The sequence below is a fragment of the Sus scrofa genome, chromosome 12, assembly GCF_054392235.1.
Source record: "Sus scrofa isolate SSC_HxYL_T2T_F1_AM1 chromosome 12, Sscrofa_HxYL_maternal_Yorkshire_Landrace_v2.0, whole genome shotgun sequence".
In the NCBI taxonomy this organism is placed as follows: Eukaryota; Metazoa; Chordata; class Mammalia; order Artiodactyla; family Suidae; genus Sus; species Sus scrofa.
In genome coordinates, this window is record NC_139394.1 from 10,709,489 (window position 1) to 10,737,457 (window position 27,969).

Genomic DNA, 27,969 nt, shown 5'->3' on the forward strand with positions numbered 1-27,969 from the left:
TGTAATTTATCATAATATTCCATTTCTACCTGTACTGTGTTTATCTCCTTTTCACCATTCACATTAGTTTCACTGCTTTCACTGATAAGGACAAACCAAATATAAAAGGACTGAACAAATGATGCAAGAAAATAAAGAGTAGGTTTTGGACAAAAAGTTCCAAATGCTGGAGGAACAGGAATCTTTTGGAGTGTAGTATGATTCTGTAGCCAGATTTCAAAGGTAAAGAGTACAGTCTTCTATTCATCAAAACTCAAGAGAAATAGCTGGGCTTCTCATTACACTTCAGGGCCCACACTTAATGCCAAAGCCTAATCCACATTTATCAAAAGAACAAAAGAAGATTTCCCTTTGTATTATATAACTGGTCTGCAGTCCCAATCCTGAAGGTGAACAGTTTTTACTAACAGAACATCAAGGGCAGATTTTGGGGAAATACAAAGTCAGAATAGAAATCACTATACAGAGATAGATAGAAATACTAAAGAAAATAATGAAACAATGGCACAACCAGGCAACAAACTCAGGTCATGAGATGCAAAATATCTGACCTTCTTGTACACTATATGGCTACTGAAAACTGAATCAACATATTTATTATGAATTCATATGTTAGGATAGTCACCACAAGTTAGAAAAGCTTGATGATAAGTAGACATAATCAACAGTGGTAAATTTCTTGACTTTTTTCCTTTTATGTTACCTTTTCAATAATAGGCAGTGCTCTTAGCTCTCTCTTCCCAGAACTCACATGGTCTCTGATCTTCAGCTGCTGCCTTTTCACGATTTGTAGGCCTTCTATTTCATACATGCTCCTGTCCCACATATTCAGGTAACTCTCAGTGACAGGGCATAAAAAGATTCCTTTGGTCTTCACTAAAGCAGTCTTTTTCGAAGTGACTCCCTTTACTGTTTTTCCCACAAACTAATTTTGTTTAGTCCAATTACAAGGAGAACCAAACCCCAAGTTTCATCCCAAGAAAAAGACGGAAACAGAAGTTTTTTGTTTGCTTTGGCCACGCCCACAGCACCAGGGATAGAACCTACGCCACAGCAGTGACCCAAGCTGCTGCAGTGACAATGCCAGATCCTTAACCTGCTTCTTCCTCACAAGGGAACTCCTGACAGAAGGGTTTTGTTTGTTTGTTTTTAAGGGCTAGACTAGAGCTGATATGATAGTCTCATCTCAGGTAGCTCTTTCCAATTTGGTGAGGAGAGTTGAGGAGGGCAGTTCTTGATCCTTTTTGAAATACCATCCACATGGAAACCAGGACTCCAGAGGCATGAATCCACCAGAACACAAGCACTGTTTTGCTCAATATGATATCTATAGGGTCATAGAGAGACAATGCCTTACTCCTATAACATATTCAATGTTTGTCTCATAAATTAATTAATTAAAAATTATGTTTGTCTCATAACTTAATTAACCCTCAGAGAAATCCCTAAGAGGTCAGAAAGTCAGTTCCCACATAAGTTTAGAGATTAAACATCTTCATTATAATTTCTACCTCTGAGTATTTGGCCATGAGTATGCTGAAGCTGACCATCCTCATCAGCCCTCTTCCCTGGGTATGAAATAACAATGAGATCACCACCACCCCAGGCCATGTCATCCATGCTCTTCCCAGGTTACATCTTAAATCTTGTCATCATCTGTAATTCTTTCACTTTCAAAATCCTCACTCATAAGCTCCTTGTCTTCCAGCTTGCTTTTCTACCCACTGCTCTGAGAACAGCTTTTCAACTTCCTTGGGACCTTGAGTACTCTGGACCGCTTCTGCTTTTTCCCACATCTATTCATTCCTTTCTTCAGTTTCTTCTATATCTAACATAAACTCCTACTCACTGCCTTCTTGCCTATTCCCAAGCAAACAAGTAAGGTTAGGGAGGGAAAAAAAAAAAAAAAAACTACCGCCTCACAATAGGTAAATGTAATCCACTTTAAATGCACCATCACCCAATTTAAATGGGCGCACAGTGTCATGTCATTCAGAGTATGATCCACACACACCAACAGCGACAGCATCACTTGGGAGCTCATAGAAATAATGCATCTTGGGTCCCCTCTCAGACTTACTGAAATAGAATTAAAGTTTTAAATAAGATTCTCAACTGATTCACAGGCTCATGAAAGTCTAAACGCACTCTCCTGTATCATTTACTACCCTTCACTCCTTTATCGTCAAAATCTTTATCTCAAGTGGACTCTTTCCATAGAGAGGCAATCATGCACAATCTCTCAACAAACAGCAAAACCCCCAAATGCCTGTAACTACACATTCCCCTTCAACTATGGCCCACTATCTTCTCTCATTTATAGACAACTTACTCAACATTTCTTCCCCTAACGCTCTTCTGAAGCGAAGCCCCATCTGGCTCTAACTCCTTTTAGTTCATGGAAATAACTCTGATAAGTTGACTGTTGACCTCCACGTCACAAAATCTAATGGATGTTTTTCAGTCCTTATCTTACTTGTATCTGACCAGCATTTTGACACTGTTAACTTTTCTTTCCTTCTCTGATTAACTCCCTCCCCCTGATTTCTATGACAGAACACTCTCTTGGTTTCCTTTCTACTGACCTAGCCACACTCCTTCTTCTGTTTCTTTTGCCAGCTTGCTGTCAGCCATTGGTGTTGGAGTTCCTCAGGGCTTAGCCCAGATGCTCCTATCAACATACATTCTCTTTCAAGCCTACTGCTTCACTCACACCTTACAGGCTGGTGTCTTTCAAATGCATACCAAATGCACATCTCTAATTACCCTGAGTTTCACTCTCATATACACAATTGCCTACTGGACATCTCCACCTGATGTCTCAAATATACCTTAAAGTTGACAAGTCCAAACCCAAGCTCATATAGCGTTCTTTTTCCATGATCCTTATTTCAACAAATTATGCCCCTATTTATATACCCAGTTAAACCTGAAACCTAGAAAACAACCCTGACATCACCTTCTTGCTTAATTCCCATAATAATCCCACCATAAGTCTCAAATATCTCTCAAATCCACTTACTTCTATCTAAATTAATATGGTTACCATCACTATACCCAAAGTTACCATCATCAGGCATTTAGACTTTGTAAAATCCAAAAAACACTTAGATTTTCAATTCTTTGACTCTTCCATAACAAGGCACTTAGATGCAATTCTTCATCTAGAAAAACTTCCAACCACACCTCCTTCCACTCCCCCAAATCTCTTCACCCAATTAATCCTTATCTTCCTAGAACTCAGCTTTCTCATAACAGTATTTCCAGGGGTCCAAGGCTAGGTCAAATCCTCATTTTAATATTCTAGAGTAGGAGTACTGTTTTCTTGTAGTATTTGTCAGAGTTGTACTTATACATGCATTTGTGTCATTCTTTTTTTTTTTTTTTTTTTTAAATTTTTGTTGTTGTTGTTGTTGTTGTTGCTATTTCTTGGGCCGCTCCCGCGGCATATGGAGGTCCCAGGCTAGGGGTCGAATCGGAGCTGTAGCCACCGGCCTATGCCAGAGCCACAGCAACGCGGGATCCGAGCCGCGTCTGCAACCTACACCACAGCTCACGGCAACGCCGGATCCCTAACCCACTGAGCAAGGGCAGGGACCGAACCCGCAACCTCATGGTTCCTAGTCGGATTCGTTAACCACTGCGCCACGACGGGAACTCCTGTGTCATTCTTGAATTAGTGTTTCTCCCCAGCTACCAACTCCAAACACTAGATTATATATTGCATGACAGCAGGGGCCTTTTTCTATTTCCCCTCAACAAGGCACTCTTGTGGCCTGGCACAAAACAGTCACTCAATAAACAATTGTTAAATGAGGGAATGAATGAATGAACAAGTGTTCTCTGAATGGAAGATTGTCTATAAGGTGATCCAGAAGCCAACACTCTTACTTGTTGCACTCCTCCAACTGTCTCTACTACTCAGTTTGAGACACAGCCCTCTACTGTTATGTTCTCATATTAAATCTGCTGTAATTGCTCTCTTCCTAATTAGGTATTAAACTTCTTAAGGGCAGTGCTGTGAGCATTATAAATCCTCACTATTTACTTGATTAAATAAACAATCCTTCACTGTTATTAATGATGACTTGTTCTTCAGGGGCGCTGCTGGCTCATGGAAAGAAGAAAGTGACCAGAAGATGAGAAAAGTGGTTTACCATCACTCTAGAAAATTGTCTGAGAAATGAGAGTCATTTGGCATGTGTTTTTAAAAGAGTTCATACTAGGCTAACTTACAGATTTCAGACCCATAGACATGGTAATTGTCATAGATTTTAGCAATCATGTACCCAACCCCTTCATTTCCAGACAAGACATAGGAAGTCCAGAGACACAAAGTTATTTGGTGCATATAGCATGTTCTATAAGATGAAGTATATGTAACAAAACAAGGTATGAGCTTGTACTTTATCGAAAGCTTATCTCCAAAAACAAAAATGACATTTTTTTTCCTATAAGAAATAACTCTTTCAAAAGTGAAGGAAAATAAACCCAGACAAGCAATTCAGTGCATAGACTGAATTGGACTTTCTAAAACTACATCTGTTTCCCCAAAAGCTTTGGGTTTTATATAGAAACAGATTTAATTTGGTTGTAAGTGGTAGATATGCCAAAATACATGTACCTATTGCTTCCAAGTGTTGCTTTCCCAAATCTCTGATAATGAATTAAATTTGCAAAGGAAATTTACAAAATTTACTAGTGACATGTTTTGATAACTCTGCATTACTGTGAATCAGTGTGCACCCTGTCCTGAACCACCTGTGAAGAAAGATTAAATCATTTTAAAGGCAGTAGAGATGTTACTGAAATTGCTTTGGTGAGATATTTTTATTTGGTCTCCTTTTCTGAAAGAGTGGATCCAGTATTCAATGTGATCCATAAATTTTTAAGTTCACCTATCTATGAAGGAATAAAGCATCTTTCACCAGTACCCTGAGACAGCCTCACTGCTCAAAAGATGGTCTGTGAAATCAGCAGCCTCAGCCTCACCTGGCTGGCTGTTTGTTGGAAGCTGGGCCTAATATCCATAGTGAACTTCACTGAATGGTGACTAGAGCTTCAGGCTATTGATTGATTGGTTGACTGATTGAAATTAATGTTTAAAAAGTGTGTTTTATTTTTCATTCCAGTTTTGGACATTAGGCATCTTTATAAAATTCTGTTAAAGATGAACTGTAGAGATTCTTGTTATATATGCCTGGGCTTTTTATGACGTTAAGGATTGGGGTTTCCTAAGGCATTTATGATTTCATGACAGTTGTGTATCAATATAACATAGAATGATTTTGAAATGCAACTCATTACCACTAGAAATAAGATTCAAGAATGGTCTGTCTAGAAACACAGGGGAAATATAAACTTAGAAGAATACATATTAAGACTGTATAATCAAAGTAAACTGTTTATGATATTGAAAAAAGAAGTGGGGACTAGAAATCCGTTTTTAAGAAGTTCTTCAAGGCAAATTCTGTCTGCACTCAAGTTTCAGAAACACCGTGTGACAAGTTTTGGTAGCATCCATTAGTTCACACATGCGGAAATTTTGCTGCTTCATGCACATTTTCTTCTAGGCAATAGGACAAAAAAACAGTGATATTGGAATCATAAAGTTTAGCAGAAAGGGGAAAAAAATTCCTCTACTATTATGCAGAAGAAGCTAGAGCACTTTTGACTCTATTTTTAGAAAATTATAAAGGAACACTGCACCCAGGGCTTCTTTCCAAAACAGGCATCTTTATAAAATTCTGTTAAAGATGAACTGTAGAGATTCTTGTTATATATGCCTGGGCTTTTTATGACGTTAAGGATTGGGGTTTAGCGATGGTCTAGCACTGCTCTCCACTCTTGGCAGGTGCCCTTCCCCCTGTTCTCACCTTTAAGAAGCCCTCTGATCAGAGGGCCTCTTCCATTTGCATCATTTCGGTGCCTACCAGTGAGCGTTTCCACTTGACTCATTTTTTTTCCTACATGTTTAATGCCCTCTGAAGCAGCTCTAAGGAGACTGAGCTGCTTGTCTGCCAATGTCCAAGTTGACATCTCAAGTACCAAGAGTTACTTTTACTAGTGCCTTGATTACAAAATTGCATAGATTTTGTGCATCCTGTTCAGCCTAATTTCCCCCCAAAGCCTTATTATTTTTAGGGCACAATTTTGCCAAAGGAGTTTTCTCCATTATTTAAGAACACATTTATCCTGGTACAGCAAGAAATTCCTGCACTTTTTGATGTGTGTAGAATTTTGTTTATAACAATAAACTACTTTAACTTGAAAAAAGTTAGATCTTATTTTTCTATTAGTCACCTAGAAAGTTTACATCTGCCCTAAATGACTAATAGTTAATACAACTAAATTTTACAGTCCAACTGTGCACATGTATATATACAGTTTACCTGGTAACAGCTTAGAAATTAGTTCCAAAAGCTGTAACTTCCAAATGAAAGGTTTAAAAGTCACCCTGATATTTTAAACTTGCAGACACCTAGAAGCACTAACTTATTTTTTTATCTAGACATTTGCAAATATGAAAACACCACTGAAAAGACATTTAACACAAACAGATATAATGAGATTAAATCATTAACCCATTAAAACATATGTACCATGAGCACTGTTGAATTTGCAAATTGAGCAATTAAGATTATAAACAAAAATATAATTGAAATTAAAACCAAAATGAAAATTATATTCAGTATTATATTTGAATCATTCCAAATCATTCAAAGAAAACAACTAGTCATTGGATTTTACCCAACAGAAGGTAAAAGCTAAATGTCTTCCAAAAATTACTTGTTTCTGGCAAAAATCTACCATCTGTTGTCTCAATGAACACAAACGAACTACGTTTTTTTCCCCCTGGATCTATCTTTACAAAATCATCAAATAGACATTTTTCAGCTATCACTATGGATTTTTTAAAAGGCTGGTCAAATGTATAAAGTCTGCACTATAATATTTAAAAGGGTGAAAAAGACATAAACCCTAACAATAAATGTAACTGAATGAAAGGAAAGAATTTCACAGGTTCATAGAATTTCAAAACAGCATTGGAGACAACACTGCAGGCTTTCTAGTTCTTTATTCCCTGAGGATTCTCTTTAGAATCACTTCTGACACATGGTCACCCAGCTTCCTTTTGAACATGTACACGTGGCTATTTTTTTGGTGAGGAAATCTATTTAGGAGCACCTTTATTTCTTAGGAAATTCCTCCTTTCACTGAGCCAAAATATGACTCCACGTAACTTCCACTTGTTAATCCTAGCTTTAGTGGTCTACAATGTTTCACAACCTAAATCTAATTCTTCTTCATAATAGTTTTAAATACTGGAGATAGTTAACGTGAAATTCCCACGACCTTCAAATTTTTCAACTAATCATTAGGAACTTGATTTTTTTTTCTTTTTTTGGTCTTTTTAGGGCCTCACCTGACGCATATGAAAGTTCCCAGGCTAGGTAGGGGTCGAACTAGAGCTGCAGTTGCCAGCCTACACCACAGCGACAGCAATACATCTTTGACCTACACCACAACTCACGGGCAACGCCAGATCCTTAACCCACTGAGTGAGGCCAGGCATTGAACCTGTGTCCTCACGGATACTAGTCCGGTTCATTACCACTGAGCCACAAAAGGAACTCTATGAACTTCATTTTTTTTTCCCATTAAGAATAGTGTCTAGCCATCACCACTTGATAGCCATCATTGCTTTCTCTACATATACTCAAGCCAAGAAAGCTTGTACTTCTAAAAAAGTGGTCCCTAGAAATAAACACAGAACTAAAGGTGTGATCTTTCTGACAGGGAGTATAAAGACTATTACCTCTTTTCTTATAGACAGTAAACTTCCACCTACAATGCTTAGTTTAGTACTACCTTTTTTTCAGTGATATTTTTATACTGTTCATACGTTGCTGTAGTTACCTAAAACCTCCAGCATTATTACTAAACTGCTATAAATTACTGTTAAGCTACTAACCTTCTGACACTGAGTAAGTTAACAGTTTGTAATGCTAATAGGGATATTGGGATTGACTGCTTCTACACCCTGTTCCCCCCAAATGTGGGAGTGATTCACTGGGCAACCTTACTTTGGCATGATTCTCTTGATATCATGAGGGTCTTAACCAAAAAAACTGGGTGAATAAAGTCCTTGAAAGTAAAGCATTTGCTCATTCCATCAGTACAGCATCACTTGAAAGAAAGGGGAAAGCAAAAGAAGGCAAGGAGGGGGGGAGGAAAGAAAACAAAACAAGTTTGAAAAAATTTATCTTAGTGAACCCATAATTTCTAAAAGTCCCTGCTTCCTTTTTCTACGTGCTCATTGATCAGATTTTTTTAATGAGAAGAGAAACCAAAAGTTTTCATTTTTTACATAGCATCCAGTTTTCAGATCCATAGTCAAAATTTTGCATTCTTGTTTAATTCACTTACCATGTTTTGTACTCAAAACAAGTACAGCCTTTCTGACAAAAGAAAAGACAAAAATCCCAGGCAGGCATGCAAATGTCCTAGGATCACCACTTAAGAGAGAGAGCCACTCCCTCATCCCAACATTCCTTTGACCACCATTTCTGGACGTGGAGTTGAACCAAAGAAATGACTAAAATCACATCAGTCAGAAATAGATCAGAGTGAAGAACATTTGCACATTACATACAGCCCATTAACTTGTACTCTGAATAGCACTTTTTGAAAGAGAACCAGTCACAGTATCATATCCTTTTATTACCCTCCTTTCATTTGTCATTCCTTGTCTTGGGACAATCTGAACTAATCTTCAACTCAGGCAATGACGTTAGAGAATGTTTGGAACTTTATATTTTTCTTGTCAAATTTCAAAGATTTAATATAACACATGTTATAATTTAAGAACATGAAGGGACACGGAGAACATTTAGGCCTGACACCGCACAGGAGGTTCTACACTTGATTTTTTTTTTTTTTTCGGTCTTTTTAGGGCCACACCCACAGTATATGGAAGTTCCCAGGCTAGGGGTTGAATCGGAGCTGTAGTCACTGGCCTATACCACAGCCACAGCAACGCAGATCCGAGCCACATCTGAAACCTACACCACAGTTCACAGATACTTAACCCAAAGAGCAAGGCCAGGGATCGAACCCAGGTCCTCATGGATACCAGTAGGGTTCGTTAACCATGGAGCCACAATGGGAACTTCCATATTTGCTTCTTAAACAGCCTAGATTTGCTACCAACAGGAGGAAAGTAGTTCACTACTTAGATGAGCAAATTTAACTTTGAGCCTTAAGGCAAAATGATACTAAGGGTGAGGTATCATGAGCAATTGGTTGATGGTTGAGAAAACTTTCAAAGCTTTACTATTACACAGAGAGTGTGTTATATGAATTCAAAAGGGCAATCACAGATTATAAATAAAATATGAGAGCATAATGATGGTTAAGAATTTATCCTATGAAGTCAAACCACCTTCAAGTCCTAGCTCCACTACTTACTCTGTGACACTGCACAGGTTATCTAAAAATCTCAGTGTCTCTATATCCTCATCTACAAAATGGAATAATAATGCCACCTACGTCATGATATTGTCTCAGGGATTAAAACAAGTTAATGCATATTTAGTATATAAAGACATATCATAAGTGTTCAATAAGCATAAGCTACATTTATGCTATTTTAACCCTGTACTTTATGCTTAGGAAAAAAACACTAGAAGGAAGGTCTAGTGTTATAAACATTATAACCCTGTCTATAGCATTCTGCACTGTCTACCATGGATTATACAATGAGCTACAATTGTTTATTCAATAACTTTCTACAACTGTTGATAAAATGAGCCCATGTTACTTAAATAATCAGAGTGAGGTAGATGGGTGGATACCTAGAGAAAAATATTCCAATTATCCTTTTTTACTCCAGAGTTTTTGTCTTCTTGGTTACATATATATCTTGAGATTATATTTAATAACCAGCTTTGCCAGTGGTAACCAGGCACAAAGAAAAATAATCCAGCTTATGCAACTCTAACTCACATGAGACTGATTTGTGTCAAAGAACCAACAGAATAATTTATGAGGCTCCGACTGCCAAACAGACTGATATTCATGTTGGCTGTTCAACACATTCTCTTCTTAGGAGAGAAGTCTACTCAGGAAATCAAATGAAGATCAAGCTGCCTGGTGAGTAAGAGCTGGGAAAGTCTGCAGAAATAGCCCGACTCACGCAATCAGTGGTTCTACCATTAAAAATGAGTCTCTTTCCTGAAGGGCTGTGGAGATATGCTCCCCCAGTCCTTTCCAAGTTCTCTCTCTAGTTCTTGAATAGTATTCACATCCACATTTCCTGTTTGTTTTAGGGAAAAAGCCTCTGATAAGCATTCATCTTCAATCGCACTTGACCTCCAATCAGAGAGGCTGATACTTTAACTCCCAATACTTATGTAACCCTTTATTCTCCATGATTCCCAAAAAGCAAAGATAATTTCCCAGAAGAAACCAATTCATCCTTCTCACTATTTGCTGTGCTATGCCATAATGTACACCAATAAATTCATTTACTTCCGCCCACAAAGGAACAATTGTAGAAATCTCTAAAGAAGGTATGCAAATGCACTATAGGTAAATGATGATAAAGGGGATGAAACTCCAACCACAGTCCTCATTATGTCTGAGTTCTTTCATTATTTTCAGAAGCTCTACTAATCATAAGTTCTGCAGATGCTTCAAATTTTATCCAGAAGCTGTTGAGTTCACCCCACAAACATCCTACATTTATTCCATTATGAACCGTGTGTGTGCAGCAACTCATCCTTTTAAGAGGCAAGAATCTGGAACTCTCTACACTGGATAGGAAAGGAAACAGACGATACGTGTGAAAAAAAAAAATATGTTCATAGACAAATTAATCACAGTAGAGTGAGAGAGAGATTAATACTGGCCCAATGAGGTTTCAGCACCAGATCGTGTATGGAAATATTACAAATATGGTCCATGCTGAATCATAAGGAAAAGAAAAGACATCTGAGTTATTTTCAATATTCCTCATTTAAAAAAAAAAATCACAGGCAGGAATAGGCACAGAAAATTCTGGAGAATCAACAAAATGTTTTGTATGTTTGTAAATATTTCCCCAAATATTATCAGTCTCCAGGATATGTCATCTCCTCATTTTTGACTCAGTCAAATATGCCAGCCACATTTCAACCAAAGATGTTTGCTTAATACATAAATAAAGTTTAATACACTATAGACTCTTGCATTTGGAAGAAAATCTCCAAATGCCAAATGAAGCCAACTGTTAAATCATAAATCATAATATGTGTTAACAAACTTTTAAATTGCGCTGCTGTTTCCCCCTCCCTGCAAGGTCGGTGATTTCCCTGTGTCATTGTTTTGCCTAGGCTTGAGGAACACATTGTGTAATGGCTGAAAAATGTGGACGAAGGTTTTGAAGTCCTTTATTTTTAAAAAGAGTGCCACCATTTGAGAAATAAACATGATGTCTAGGAATGGGCTGATTTTGACAAATATGCAGAATTTTCAAGTGTCTTAAATGATTCAAAAATCTCCACTTACATAACACCAACCACTTTTAAAATAGTTTAGTAAACATAACACATCCAGCTTTGGACAACTCATAACAAGGGCAAAAAGCCAAATCCCCTCAAACCAAATATGATAAATGCAAGTACTGTGTTTTCCATAGATCATAATTCAATACAGTTGATGGAACGAAAAGAGAAACTAGAGGCTCTAATACTTTCATGTGCCTAATGGACCAGCTGCTTATCCTTTGCCCAACTGAAGGGCAACTTCCCCCAGGGATCTTGATGTGATTTCCCCAAACTGAAGGAATATTTGCTCCCTCAGGCTCCCCACCAAGGTATTTAACCCAATGGTAAAAATATTTTTTTCATGTGTAGCTACTTGTGTAGCTTGAATATGTTTGATGTCAGAAGCCCTGCCCTGTTCATCGCTAACAAGACCTGGGGGAGGTGATTTCACTCGGTAAAGACGTTCTCCAGATCAACTGGACCTTCTCTCCACCTTTCCAGGGCCTTCCCCTTCGACCTCACAATGCCCCATTTTATTCCTTGTTCATTTTGATATATCTTTGTATACATCTTGTTACTTTTTCTGGACAATCCGCCTCACCTTCTATCTAACCTCCCCAACACACACATACTCTATTCTAGCACCTTTCATGTTTATAGTAATCTGTTCCTATACCTGTCCTCTATCCCTAATTTATGAACTCACTGATGAGAGAAACTATATCAAATCTTCAATTTTTTTTTTTTTTTTTTTTGGCTATGCCTGCAACATGTAGAAAGAAATTCCCGGTCCAGGGATTAAACCTGCACCATAGCAGCAACCAGAGCCACGGCATTCCCATGGAGCCACCAGGGAACTCCAAAATGATATCAAATCTTATTCATCTTTACCCAGGGCCAGGCACAAACTGGACAGTCAGTAAAAGAAGAAATTATTATAGAGGTTAAGAAATGAGGCTCTGGGAATTCCCTTCGTGACTCAGCGGTTAATGAACCCGACTAGGATCCATAAGGATGCAAGTTTGATCCCTGGCCTCCATCAGTGAGTTAAGGATCTGGCGCTGCCATGAGCTGTTGTGCAGGTCACAGACGCAGCTCGGCTCCCAAGTTGTTGTGGCTGTGGTGTAGGCCAGCAGCTGTAGCTCCGATTCAATTCGACCCCTAGCTTGGGGACTTCCATATGCCACAAGTGTGGCCCTAAAAAGAAATTAAAAAAAAAAAAAAGAAAGAAAAAAGAAAAAAGAAATCAGGTTCTGGAATCAGGCTGGACAAATAAAATTCCAGGCTTTGTCTCTTTCTAGTTGTGTAAACAGGGGCATTTAAAATTTTTCTCTAAGTTTTAATTTATTCGTCCATAAAATGGGGCAGGTAATAGAGTCTATTTTACAGAGCTGTGGGAAAATTAAATGAGAAAAACATACATATAGGGCAGATAGTAAACACACCATGATTGTTAGCTATAAATACTTTTGTGGAATAAAACGTCAGTGTTCCGTCTTTGCCAAAACACTCTAGTCTCAGGAATTCTATATCCTCAATAAAAAAATAATGCTACTAAGTCTATAAAAATGATCTTATTTTCATGCTATTGTACAAAAAAATTCTATTAGTTATGTGACAGCAAAAACTATTCAATAGCTAACACATATGTTTAAAACACTTTCTTTAAAAATATCTAATTCATAAATACTTCTCCTTCACTTCAAATTTGCTCAAAAATTAAAAAAAAAATCACTCCAATAAGCCAAAATATGTAAAAAGCCCATTATAAAACTCTATGTTAGACTTCTATTTTCATCCATAATGGAATAACTGGCACTGGACTGCCCCTCCATCAGAGAAGACTAGAAAAGAGGAAAATATATTCTAAAAACGGTATTCAAACATTGGGCAACCGGCAAAGAAAGAAACGGTTCCCTTGAGAAGAGAAGCAAATGAGGTGGTTTCTCTCATCCCCTTGGCTTTCTGTCTAGAGGTCCTTGACTGAGAGCCACGTGGAGAGGCTATCCAGGACGAGCATGGTGTACGGCCTTCTCATTGGGCTGGAGAGACAGAGACAGAAGGTCAGACTCAGGAAAGCAAAGGCAGCTAGAATTTGCGGCCCTGAGATTTCACAGCATTTGCTCCAAAAATCTGCATAGAAATCCCTCTAAACCTTTGACTGATCTGTATTCTGTACAAGCATAGGATGAGACTCTGTGAGATCATTTCTTATTTTTACATGGGTTCTCTCTCTCTTTTCCTCTTGGTGAGTCTGGCCAGAGGTTTGTCAATTTTGTATATCCTTTCAAAGAACTAACTCTTGGTTTTATCATTTTTGGTTTTTTTTTTTTTTATTTTGTTCATCTCTATTTTATTTATTTCCTTTCTGATCTTAGCATTTCCTTCCTTTTGCTGACTTTAGCTTGTTTTTCTTTTTCTAATTCTTTTAGGTAAGAGCTCATGTTAATTTGCGATTCTTTTTCACTTATAGGGACTGGTCTGTTTAAGTTATCTATTTCTTCTTGTCAGTTTTGGTGGGCTATATGTTTCAAGAAAGACATTGATTTCTTCTAGGTTGTCAAATTTGTTGGCATATAACTGTTCATAGTATTTCTTTTTTTTTTTGTATTTCTGCAGTATTGGTTGAGATTTATTTCTCCTTTTGCATTTATTTGACACTCTATAAGATCAGATAAAGAATAAGCACTTGAAAAAGAACAATTACTTCTAGAACCCACCCAGTGGGAGATGCTTTAGTTCTAACCAGTCACTGTAAGGGGACTCTGTTGATCACTTAAGACATCTAGTGGATATCTATGAAAGACCATAGCATAGGAGTAGGCTAAATTAGACTAAATAAACTCTATATTACAAAGTATATAAAGTATTATTATAAAACTTCTAGAAGGAGACCACAGAACAATCTTTGGAGCCTTGGGGTACGCAAAGATTTCTTAGGTAAGACACAAAACATATGAACCATAAAAGAAAAAGGTACATGTCAATAAGACTTTATCAAAATTTTAACCTTTTACTCTTCAAAATACACTGTGAAGAAAATAAAATGACAAGTTGAAGACTAGAAAAATATTCAATAGATCAACAGATAGATGATAGGTGATAGTCTTCAAAGAATTTGTAACCAAAGGATAAATGACCCAATAAAACAATAAGTCAGATGTGAACAGACAATTCTCAAAAGAATATATAGGTGTAGCTAATAAGCACATGTTCAATATTATTAACCATGAGGAAAATAACAACTCAAAACGACAGTGATACTTCATAAATGCAGAATTGGTAACATTAGAATGTTGGCAAGGATTTGGAGAAACCCAAACTCATATTTTGCTAGAGAGGTGTAACATGGCAAAACCACTTTGGAAAAACAGTTTGGCAAGTTCTTTGAAAGATGTATATCTAGACATTTACTATAGGACAGGGTGATGTTACTCCTAGAACAATGAGAACATATGTGCACACAAAGATCTGTAGTCAGTGTTTACTGCAGGTTTAAACATAACAATCTAAAATCTGGAAACAGTCCAAATGTCCCTTAATAGGTCAAAAGACGGCAAACTGTGGATGTTCATGCAATAGAATACTAGTCCACAATTAAAATAAACTATTGACAGATAAATGTATCGTATCTTTGGATGAATATCAAAAACTTCATGCTGAGCAAAAGAAGCCAGTCACATTCAAAAGATTATGTACATAGATTCTACTATCTTATAGATGTTCAAGAACCGGCAAAACTAATCTATGGTGATATAAATCAAATTGGTGGTTGCCTAGGTTATAGGGTTAGGGACTGACTGCAAAGCGCATAATAAAAAAACTATGTGGAGTGACAGAAATGTTCTGTATATTGATCTGTATGGTGATTACACAGGAGATTACACTTGTCAAGTTAACCTACACACCTGAATTGGGGATCTTCGGTTGTCCATATTACATAATACATGTGATTGCATACAAATTATAGCTCAAGAGTATTAAAATTTAAGTCTCTATGTAGATAATCCTCACATGGATAAAGAAAAAAACAAAAGGGTGAATAAGAATTTTTTTTTAAGCCTACCTTTTTTTCTACCAGGGAGGCATCATAGCTATTTAGATGCAAGGCTCTGGGAGTTGGAAAGACTTGAAATGATATCCCAGCCTTGCCTCTTACTAGATATAGGGTTTTGGCCAAGTTTCTTCACCTCCCTAAGCCTCTGTTTACTCATATGTATAACCTTCTCAAAAAATTTTTGTTAAACAGCATTGAAATAATGTCTGCCAAGCACTGAGCACATCCTTGCATAAGTCCTAGTTACCTCTTAGTCATTATTACTTTAAATATCATTTTAAATAATTTCACCAGGACATAATTTCAGGAGGGGCTTATTTATAAATGGGCAACTGCATCAAGTAGTATTTATGAAGCCAAAGTAATGCAATAAATATTGATTTGATCCTCCAACCATGGAAATAACAAGAAGCCTATCCAATACCTCACAGTATAATGTCACTTATTTGCCCGACTGAAATTATACTTAATGCAGGAGGATCACAGATTTTGATTTTCAAACATATTAAGAATTTCTCAACATCTCAGTGTCCTAAAATACAGAGTTCATAATTGTAGCTTCTCCATAGAGGACATCCCTATCAACAACTGGCATTTTCACAGCCTCAATAACTACAGTGAATCACTGTACACCCTTTCTCAGATCATTATATTTCTTTATGGCAACTTTTTTTAAAAAATTAAAGTATAGTTTATTTGTGTTTTTTATTGAGTATAGTTGATTTAAGATATTTTATTAGTTCAAGGGTACGGCACAGTGATTCAACATTTTTGTAAATTACGCTCCATTATAAATTATTACAAGCTAATTCCTTGGCTATAAGTATATCCTTTTTGCTTTCCTATTTTATACATGGTAGTTCGTATGTGCCAATCCCATACCCTTAATTCTTGCCTTCCTCCTTCCCTCTCCCCTTTGGTAACAAGTTTGTTTTCTACACTTGGATCATTGCATTAATCCTCCTGATTTAGACTTCATTTAGATAAGCGACATGGAAAAATATTGTCCAAGGCCATATTTCATAATCATGAAGGTCTGAAGAGAGTCTTTGGGAGTTCTGTTAATTCCCTAAAACTGTGTACAAAATGGGGGCAAAGGCACTGAAGAACACAGCCTGAGGAAGTGGTTTTAAGTCAGAACAGCAGAGAGAGCATAATGCCTAAGATTTAAGAGGTGAGCACATAAGTAACCCTACAGTTAGCTGCCCTAAATAGCAGTAGAAACTATCTAATATAACTTATCAAATAGAGCTAATTTTTTAATATCCAGACATAACAATTCCACTTGCTGGAATGAGAATTACAATTGCAATTCCATTATAAAAACATTTTATAATGTTTTGGAAATTCCTTTGATGTCTGTGAAATGAGATTAGTCCATGTGACTGGGTGATCATGTGACTGGTAGCCGCAGATGAAAAACATGCTATAGAACAAGCTGATAGGAAATGAGTTATATTTCTAGCTTTTAGCTTTGTCATACGTCTGGTTTTCCTTGTGGTTATGATGGCCCTTTGCCAGTGTCCTCTGAGGATGAGTGGGCTGAGGAAGAAAGAGATTCACTTCCTAATGCTGACCTCCAACAAAGACAAGATCTACTGGAAGCCTGGGCATAATGACATTCTGCACTACTATTGTTATTTTTCTTTTCTTTTCTTATTTTTGGGTGCTAAAGGGCAAGGTCTATTTTTGAAACACGCAGGAAGAAAAACAGAAGTTTTATGCTCTACAAATTTGCAGCCTCCAGAACCCAAACAGGCCTGTCCTTCATGTTAGAGGGGGCTAGTTTGGAGAGGTTGTCCTGGCATGCTCCAGACCCCTGAACGTCTAAAATCTTTAATAACATGCTGGGCTTCTGAATCTTTACAGGATTATTCACCCCCCTCTCAAGTGCACCTCTCTCTCAAAGACCCCCAACAGGCTTTCCTTTTCCTCTCCATCCATTCCTTTCCATTAGACACAAAGCTCCACCTGTAGAGAGGCCCAGAGTGATGCCCATGGAATGTCCAGATGTTCATTTGGTTGAACACTCTTGCTGGATGCATCTATGAGGGTGTTTCTGGATAAGATTAGCACTTGAACTGGTAGACTGAATAAAAGGCAGATTGCCTTCCTCAAGATGGAGGAGCTTCATCCAACCCATCAAAAGCCTCAGTAGAACAAAAAGGTGGCAGGATGGAGAATTCCATACTTCCCCCAACTGCTGAGCTAGGACTTCAGTCTCCACTCACCCCTTGAACTAGAACTTAACACCATCGGTTCTCCTGGTTCTTGGGCCTTCAGATTTGAATGGGAGCTCCACCACCAGTTTTCCTGGATCTCCAGTTTGCAGAGAGCACACTGTAAGACTCCTCAGTCTCCACAATAGTGCAAAACAATTCTTTAAACTATCTCTCTCTCTCTCTGACACATATATTTGCCTGAGATGGAGAATACATAATTATAACCTATAGTCTTGCCCACATGCCATGTTATTTTTCATTCTCTCATCAGAATGTAGTCTGACACTGTGTCAGTGTTTTCGAGAAAAGCACTACCTATAGGAAATAGATAGATAGATAGATAGATAGATAGATAGATATAGATAGGGACAAGGCAAGACTATAAATATATACTGTTTTACACCTCATGCAAATTTCAATTACTTTTGGTTAATGTTTCTGAGAACAATGGAAAAAAAGTACATTCACTAAGTCAGTCAGTGGTTGTACACTGTACACCTGAGACCCTGTTAATCTGCTTAAGAAAAGATACAACCTCTGGGACCACAGCTACAATCGAGGCTACCACTTGACTGAGTTTATGATGTTCCGGGATCCGGCTAGTTTCCAGAGGTCCCAGAATGATGAATTAAATAAAAATATTATGAGGACCACCACCCCTTGCTGTCCGTTTCCATTCCAGCCTCCACCCAACACCTTCCCCAGCAACCACGAATCTGCTCTCTTTTTTGCCTCTTCTAGAGTGCCGTATAACTATATTCATATATGGGTACTTTTTTTTGGAGACTGGTTTCTTTCACTTAATATAATGTCTTTGAGATTAATGAGGTTGTTGTGTGTATCAATGAGTCATTCAAGTACATTCTCTTTCACTGATTTCCCATCACGGTTTGCCACCAATAAAAGTATTAACAGTTACCTTCCAACAGGTGATCCAGCTCCAAAATCCCATTTTACAGTTTGCTTCCTAGAGCTACTTCCTGTGCAGTTTCTGGTACCAATAATCAGGTCGGGTCCCCTGGAAAACAGACATTGAGATTCTCAGTTTCGTGTGCAGAGATTCATGAAGAAGTGTTCTTGGAAGTGAGGAAAGCAGCATCAGGAAGAGGGAGAACCTTGTGATGCGATGCAAGAGAGGCCTCAACCAACCCAGTAAGAAGTTGTGGAACTTGGAGAGCTCTTCTGAGTGATCCCCTCTGGGCAAGAGGACCAGTTTTTGTGCCCCTACTTCAACCTGACCCAACCACAAGGAAGGGACATAAGCGGAGGTGAGGCAGTTTTCTTAGACTGAGGACAGTTCTCAGAGAGGGACTAAGATGGGAACCACCTTTGGACAACACCCCATCAGCTGGGGGAATGGGTGCCTCAGTCCTAAAGAGGGGATTTGGGCAGTGTCCTCTACAAGGTATAACTCCAAGGTCAAGTTCAAATAGGATTAGAGACTGTAACAGACAGCCTTATTTCTACTAGAGTTTAGGGAAGACCTCCTGGCAATGGACACATTTAAACTGGGATCCAGGATAGGATTCAGTACTGAGTAGTGGAGGTATTGCAGCTGTTGGGCACAGGGGCATGTGCAAAAGTCCTGGGGTAGGAATAACTTGGCAATTCTAGAATTGGGAGTTCCCACTGTGGAGCAGTGGGTTAAGGATCTGGCATTGCCACAGCTGTGGCCTAGATCACAGCTGTGGCTCAGATTCGATCTTGGCCCAGGAACTTCCATGTACCATGGGTGCAGCCACATAATTAAACAAGTAAGTAATAAAATCTAGAATTACTAGGCACAGAGATCAATGGAGATAGAATGAGAATAAAGAAGTAAAAAGGTCAAGGTTGGTCAGTATCAAGGTGGAAACTCACATAAGGGATTTTGGCTTTTTATCAATGGTAATTAAAAATTAGTGGCTGGATCACTTTGCTGTACAGTAGAAACTGACAGAACACTGTAAACCAACTATAATGGGAAAAAATAAAAATCATTAAAAAACAAAAAATTAGTGACAAGTTTAAAACAAGAAACTATTGCTAGCACTACATTTAGAAAAGCTCAATTTAGCCAGCTGTGGAGTGCAAATAAATCAGAGGAGAGCAGAAGGAGAAGTCAGGGGATTGGAGGGTTTTCAGCAGTCCAGTTACAGAGGCTGACTGAGTGTGATGGAACAGGGTTGGGAAGAAGTGGACATATGCAAGACAGAGTCTGGAAGCAGATGGTCAGGACTTGTGGAGACTCTCAAAGGAGAAAGAGGGAGTGACCCCACGCTGGGAACGAATATTCAGTGACCTCCTCCTCCTCCATGGCGAGAGAATGAGGGGAAGATGACCTGAAACATGAACTAAAAATTCAGAATCTTCTATCATGTATTTCCTCATAGAGATACTAGATTAGTAATGACAAAGAAGCAATATTGTGTGAGAGACTATCTGAATTGTTTCTAGACTCAGAGCTTTGGGGCAAAGGAGAACAATTTCTTGGCTAGCTGAGTTATAGGCTTGGGTCAGTTTTGTTCCCCCACCCCGACTTCTACTTTAAAAGATTTTTTTCCAGTAAATCTGTCTTTCTGTCTTTGTTAGTATATTTAATACTAGATTAGGAGTCTTATTATAAGTGGTCTTAAGAGGAACTTCAGGACCAAACAGGATCCCCACCCTCTAGAAGCTTACAGGGGGAAATAAAGTCGTCTATATTGTACGTGCGGTGGGTAACCCCACCCGGGAGAGGAGACAGACGAAGGAAGGCATGGGTTGTCCCCACAATGATCATTTCCTCCTTCCTACTTAAAAAAAAAAAAAGGAGATAGGAGTTCCCATCGTGGCTCAGCGGTTAACAAATCTGACTAGCTTCTGCGAGGACACAGGTTCAATCCCCAGCCTCAATCGGGGGTTAAGGATCCGGCATTGCTATGAGCCATGGTGTATGCTGCAGACACAGCTTGGAACTGGCATTGCTGTGGCTGTGGCATAGGCCAGGGGCTACAGCTTCAATTAGACCCCTTGCCTGGGGACCTGCATATGCCACAAGTGAGGCCCTAAAAAGATAAATAAATTAATTAATTAATTAATTAATTAAATTGAAAAGGGAGATAAAAATATCTTTTGATGAAAAGATTTGCTAAAAGGACACACTAAAATATATGCAAGGAGAAAAAGTGGCTTCAAAGGCAACTCAAAGTCTGACATCCAAGGGCGAACTCCACACTCGAGTTTTATGTGATGGCACTTGCAAGGCTGTGGTTTACTGCAGGGGTTCCCTCGGGAGTTGAGTTTCCCTTCACAAAGTAGTCCTTCCACCCTTCACAGTCCTGACTAAGTGCTCAAAGCAGCCCCAAGCACGGTCTGCACAAAGCCTCCTCTTCACAAAATCTTCAGATAAACAAGCAATATGAAGAGTGAAAAAAACGGAGAGACATGAAGTTCAATGCGTACCATCTGTGCCAGGGCCTCGAGCAAGGGCGATACGATGTAGGGGTTAATGGCAAAGCCACCGCAACTGAGTTTCCTTGAATACAACCCTTGTTCCACATCTAGTGAGCAGTGTGACCTCAGGAAACTTCCCTAAGCTTCTATTTTCTCATCAAGGAAATAAGGACACTAATCCTGTCCCATTAGGATTCAGGTCAGGATTGAATGAAATCACCCACAGAAACAGAGACTTGCTCCATAGAGGCTGTTCAATATATGTTAACCAGCATTAACAGTACCAGTGGGGAGAGAAGAAGGGTTTAAAGCCTGAATTCTTATAATTCAATAAGGAAAATAAAACATGTATACAAATAATTACAACACTTCATGGTAAATGGTCAACAGGGATACGTCACCAGAGGTCTCAGTGACTTGAAACCAAAGATTGTGGAAATTCATAAGTCAAGTGCTCAGGATTCAAAGGAGAAGTGACATTTGGTCATAAAAAAGTATATATAGGGAGTTCCCATTATGGCACAGTGGAAACCAATCTGACTAGCAACCATGAGGTTGCGGGTTCGATCCCTGGCCTCGCTCAGTGGGTTAAGGATCTGGTGTTGCCGTGAACTATGGTGTAGGTCACAGATGTGGCTCGGATCCTGCGTTGCTGTGGCTGTGGTGTAAGCAGGCAGCTACAGCTATGATTAGACCCTTAGCCTGGGAACCTCCATATGCCATGGGTGTGGCCCTAAAAAGACAAAAGACAAAATAAATAAATAAATAAATATAACAGGGTCTCACCCAAAACAGTACAGATTATTCAATAAAAAAGTCACCCAGGAAGACCGCAGACATTCAATAATGTCAGTCACACCTAAATGTATGTCCCAGTCACTATGCTAAGTGATTTCATACAATATCTTAAGAGGAGAAGAGAAGAATGTTGAGGATAGAGTGAATTGATAAAAGTCAGTATTTTCTATAAAATCACTACTACCTTGGTAGGAGTTAGACTTCTCTGTGACCAACTGCTTATAGTGCATAAGGAACAGCAAGTTAATTAGTGAATAAGGCAGAGAAAATGCTATGTACCAATTTTCCTTTCCACATATGCTCAAAGGTTAATAGGAGAGGGAAAAAAAAAAAAAACAAAAACAGAATGGCAATGCTCTGAGAGTGAGTCAGACTGCTGTATCGAGCAGAAGCCATGGCACAGAGAAGGCAGGCTGCCACTATCCAAAAAAAAAAAAAAAAAAAAAAAAAATAGTAAGTCCTGGGCATGGAAAAAATGTTGTAAAAGTCTCTTAAAGTAAAAATACAGACCCCAGCCATTGAAGAAGACAGAAACAAAACATAAACAGATTCAGAAGTATGGTATTTTGATTGCAGATGTTTAGGAAATGTGGAAAATAAGGAAATGAGATGAAATAAGAACTAAATCTAATTATCCTTTTTAATGTATCCATATACAGGAATGAGATGTTGGTGGACTCCCAGAGAAAGTTCAGATTCCCACAGATGACTCAGAGCTTGGTTTTAAGTAGCAGCAGATAAAATGGAGCCGCGTGGCTATTTTGGTGCTCGTGGCTGAGGGATGGTTCAGTACCTAAGGCCGTCCAGCCCTTGAACCACTTTAAAATAAATTAAATAATAGAAAACGTCTTCACCAATTCTCCCATCCTTGTTGACATTGTTTCGGAAACCTTTAAGTGTTCCCTGGTTTTTTTTTTTTTCTCTTCCCTAATTAATACATAATTTATTAACAAACAATAGAAACTCTATATAATTTTAGGGATCAGGGCAGGGAGACTAAATACAATAATTTAGTAATTAGTCTGGAAAAGCAAGTAAGCAAAAAGTTACAAGTTATAATTTATGTTGTGAGCCACACAGGAAGTCCACAAGTTATAATTTATAACTGATCTGCTTCTCCTAATGGCTCCCTGGTGGGGAACTTAAGGATTTATTATTACTCAACAATAGCAAGGGGACACTCCTGCCAGCTAAGGTGTTCCCTGCTTTTTTTAAAAAAAAATAAAATAAAAAACCTCTCTGAAAGCTTAATGCAATTCTTTTAAGAGTGTTATTTTTTGTTACGGTGTCCAAGGACTCTGAATGCCTGTAAGAGCCAGACTTAAAATTGGCTATACTTTCAGTAAACTCAAGAAAATCAGCATGCGAAAAAGAAATTGACTTGCATTCTCCCCTCCAAAGTCTGCATTAAGTTGAATTCATGGAGATTTCAGGAACAAGCATTCCTACACTACATATAGGAAGACATGCAAATGATTTTGCTGCCTTAGCAATTTGCCATTAACAAGGGGATTAACCTGAGATACACACTCCCTCACATAGCAGAACCTGGATGAGAGTCCTTGCAGAAGACAGCTACTGTGAAAAATGCTGGCTTTGAATCATTACATGTTTATCTAAGAAAAGAAAGAATATATAGAAAATTCAAACGTACTAAAAACCAAATCAAAACAAAAGTGCTAAGTGCACTAAACTAGTTTAAGCTCTTTTTGATATAGTTTTGAAAGTGGCTTGAGGAAGTCTGCCCCATGACCCCACCCCCAGGACTTCAGGATCTTCCAGAGTCAGTTGGCTTCACCCCCTTGATAAGCTATCTGCAAGCAGAACATATGAGAGCCAGGCTACTGTTTTCCCTTCCACTTCAGGGAAAGTGCAGAAAGGGCAAGTTATTCCACAAATCCCTGGAGGAATGCCCAATATCTTTGTGGAAACATTCGTATGCATTGCTCCTCCAAGCAGATAAGAAATTCTCAAGCATGTCTCTTCTCCACTCTTTTATCCCACTCTAAATGGATACATTTGGAAATGATTGAAAACATACCATGAACTTGTTTCTGATCTGGATGTCTCTGAGTTGAGGCATTGCTCCTTTGAACAAATGCCTAAGAGCTGGGTTGGGCGCTGTGGGTAAATGGGATCGTCACTGCCCATGTACATTATGTAACATTTATCCATGGGAACCAGATGAGAAGGCAGACTGAGGATCATAGAGGAGCTATTTCTTGGAAATACTGACTTCATAAAGAGTTATGTGAAGGAAATGTCACAGGCAGGACAACCAATTTTTCACTTCAGAAGCCTGATGTCAATCAGCCTTAATTGAATCAAGACTCTCCAGGACTCCTGATGTTTCTATGAATGAGCACATCTTATCATGAGCAATAGACACTTTTGAACATTGTAAAAAGTCCCTTAAGGAAAGACTTTTATGTCAGTTCAAGGCATGAATAGGATTCGGAATATATCCAACGTTAGTTTTCCAAGTGGGACATATGGCATCCATGCTTTACTGCTCCCTGTCAACCTAGCTCCTTATAAACATCAGCAAATTAACTGAGACTCAGGAGGAGAAGTGAGAAAGGGTATCAAAATATAATAATACTGGCTGTGTCCTAGAATTATGTCATATTCGTAGATGAAGATAGCTCTTTGGCTATGAAATCAATCTCTCTTAAAAAAGTAAAATGAACATCTTACTTCATCTTTCTTTATGAAAATTTTGCTTAAACATTCAATAGCAATGTCATTCAACTCTATTGAGTCATCAAGAATATTTTCAAATTTCCATGAATGATTCTGACATATGCTTAATTTTTTTATTATAGTTGATTTACAGTGTTGTGTTATGCCAATTTCTGCTGTACAGCATAGTGACCCAGCAGATACATATAGATAGATAGATAGATAGATAGATAGATAGATAGATAGATAGATAGATAGATATAGATATTAGATATACACATATAATACAGAGATACACAAATACAGATACACACAATATTCATCATTTATTTTCTCTGGATAGAGTTCCCTGTGCTGTACAATAGGACCCCATTGCTTATCCATTCTAAATGCAATAGTTTGCATCTACCAACCCCAAACAACTCCCCGTCCATCCCATGGACATGGAGAGCAGACTCATGGTTGTGGGACATGGTAGGGGGGAATGGGACATATGCTTAATTTTTAAACATTATTATAATGTTCCAGTCTGATTAATAATGTAATAGAGTGGTTAAATGTGAAGTTAATATTTTTCCTGCATTTGCCAACTACCTATTCTCCAACTTACTTGATATTAACATAAATGTGAAACACGGATCTCAGTTAAAGTGAATGTATTTCCCTATCCAAACATTAGCCCTCTGCCAAACTTAGAAGAAAGTGCATCTTATTCTTCTGCTATAGTCTCCAAAGGCGGCCGCAAGATTATAGTTCTGATTGTAGACAAAACTGAGTACATTGTGTTCACTTTCCTGCTCTTTTCATAATCATTGCAACATGAATAGTTATCAGTGGGAAGTAGTTGGACAATCAAATGACAGTAATCACAAGAGTATAAACAAATCAAGGAAAACGGGTGGGAATGGAAAATGAGGCTGTGGATACTTTCCTTCAGTGGGTTCATGCACTCTGAATATCAGTTGACTTGACCATCAGGTCATCAAAAGCAAAAGCATGCAGATCACTAAAATCTCAGAAAACGTCTCAGGTCACAGACTGATAGATCGAGTCGGGGGAAAGTCTAACAAAATATAAATATATTGACACCAAATTTCCATGATTTCCTTTTTGTCAGACTTCTTACCATCTTTTTTCTGTGATGTATCAAAGTGAGTATCATTTTTCCATCACTGACTGAATTATTTATTCCAATGAAAACTGGTTGTTAATCAGAATTAAAATAAGTCAGAGCATAACAGTTTGTTGAGCATCAAGATGATTTTTGCTAAAGTGGAAGAAATCACCTATTGTTATTTTCCTGCAGCTAACCAAATAAACATGTGGACGATTATGAAAGAATCAAGTGTATCCAAGAAAAGTAACAACCAAACATTTTGCTGGAAAGCTCAAGAAACTTCTGAGACATCAGTGCACCTAATCTGCAAAGTTTTTTTCTACTCTGCCTATCTGCATTAAAAGTTTGAGTCTTTTTTTTTTTTTTTTCAGAGATCCTGCGGTTTTCTTCAATCCTATAGCTGTAGTAACAAGTTCATTTGCTTTCCAAGGACTTCAAGTTTCACTTGATTTTGATAGAAATGGAATATTGTAGAAGAAGCATCTGGTGTCTAAAGAAGTCATGTAATTAAATAAAACTTTAAAGTCTACTGTATTCTAAAACGCTTTACAATTACTATACAAACTAAGGAAAATGGTATAGAATAAAAGCCAGCTGAGAATCTGGATGATCACTCCCTTTAAAGACAGCAAAAAGGGAGCAATAGACAACCCAAATATTATCAAAGGCTAATCATTTTAATTGCCTCTGTCTTGCGGCTGGGCAAAATGAAGTGAATCCATGGAATTGTTGGGAATCCATAATCTAATTAGCATCTTTGCACTTGGAGAGCACACTGTATGACCTTAAACTTCTTCATTCCCAAAGTCTGAAACCATGTCTCCGCTGAGATGAAGCACAGACTTGGCCCTTGCAGCATTCTGAAATATGCTGTCTGAACATGAACCGGCTATCAGAGACTCAACCTTAAAGCCACAAGGCATCTAGAATAACCAAAAGCTTTCACCTGTCTCTAATCAAATTGTTTCCAAATATCTAAGCTTTGGTTTTCATTTTCCAGAGCAATCAGGCAAGACCATTGGCACTTCAAATTTCCGGTCTCTCCTCATCAGCAGGAATGGCACTGCATCATCATTTCAGTTGGTTTGCATTATTAATCACCTCCTTGCTTTTACAAATGTCTCCTGAAATATATACTCACCAAAAAAATCCAATAAAAAAAAAAAGAATGGGCAGAGGTAACTAGGCTTCAGAGAAGAAAAAGCAACTGAGAATGTCATGTTTGAGTGATCGATATTTTGATCTGATAGTATAGATGTTTATCAGTCACAGCAATCATTGGGAATCTTAGTGGTCTTTTGATTTTCTGTAATTATATTCCTTTAAACTAGTGTAATATTTCTACCTTTGGGGGAAAGGTGTCACTTCCACCAAAAGCTTTCTTTAGTTCTGCAGACCTGCCTATGTGTTTTGTAGTAGCTACAAAGACACTGTCATTGCAGTGATATGATGAAATGAGGTAGAAGATTTATCTTTCCTATTACACTAATTTTTATCATCTTTTTGCCTTCTCAACGATCAGCATATAAGAATACTCAGAATCATTAGTTTATTAATTTTTAATCAAGAGATTATAGCATTACATAGTTTTATGTGTTATCTCTATGCATTTCTAACATAAAGACAAGATAATCCACCTAGGATCAGTAGGATGTATATTTTGTGTCATTGTTTCAATAGGGATAAATTGGCCAGAGCCAATCTATCTCCAATCAGCAGGCCTATTGAAGAAATGTGTCCTCAAAGGTAAACATTTCAAAGAGCGCTATGTAGAGAAGAGAAATAAACCCCTGACTAGATAGAAGATATAATTACACTGAGGATACACTGTATTCCCAAGCTAACCTGAGTCATCATAAAAATAGCAAAGACTAAAGTTGGTCATAAAAGCATAATGGAGAACCTAGCAAAAGTGTTCAGAATTAAAAGAAACCTATTTGCATTACAAGTTCATCAATTCTTAGAGATAATGTCCATGTTATATTCTACAGATTAAGAACCTCAGGCCAAGGGAAGGTATGCCTTATTGAAAACTACATCCTTTTAAAATAGGAATTAAACTTTGCTTCACAGGGTGAGAGCTTTAAAATATCAAATGATGGGCTTGGTCATTACAAAGAAGAAGGGTGTCAGCTATAACATCTCCATATC

At 38.0% G+C, this 27,969-nt stretch overlaps 1 protein-coding gene across 2 annotated transcripts in view; it reads right to left on the reverse strand.

Annotated features, from left to right (window-relative positions):
* The window catches only part of KCNJ16 (potassium inwardly rectifying channel subfamily J member 16), a 499,644-nt gene that overhangs the window by 277,643 nt on the left and 194,032 nt on the right, over positions 1-27,969 (reverse strand). For both annotated transcript variants that reach the window (XM_084983833.1, XM_084983832.1), the window contains exon 4: positions 18,727-18,825. The gene's annotated coding sequence lies outside the window, so the exon portion shown is untranslated. The remainder of the gene's footprint in view (positions 1-18,726; positions 18,826-27,969) is intronic.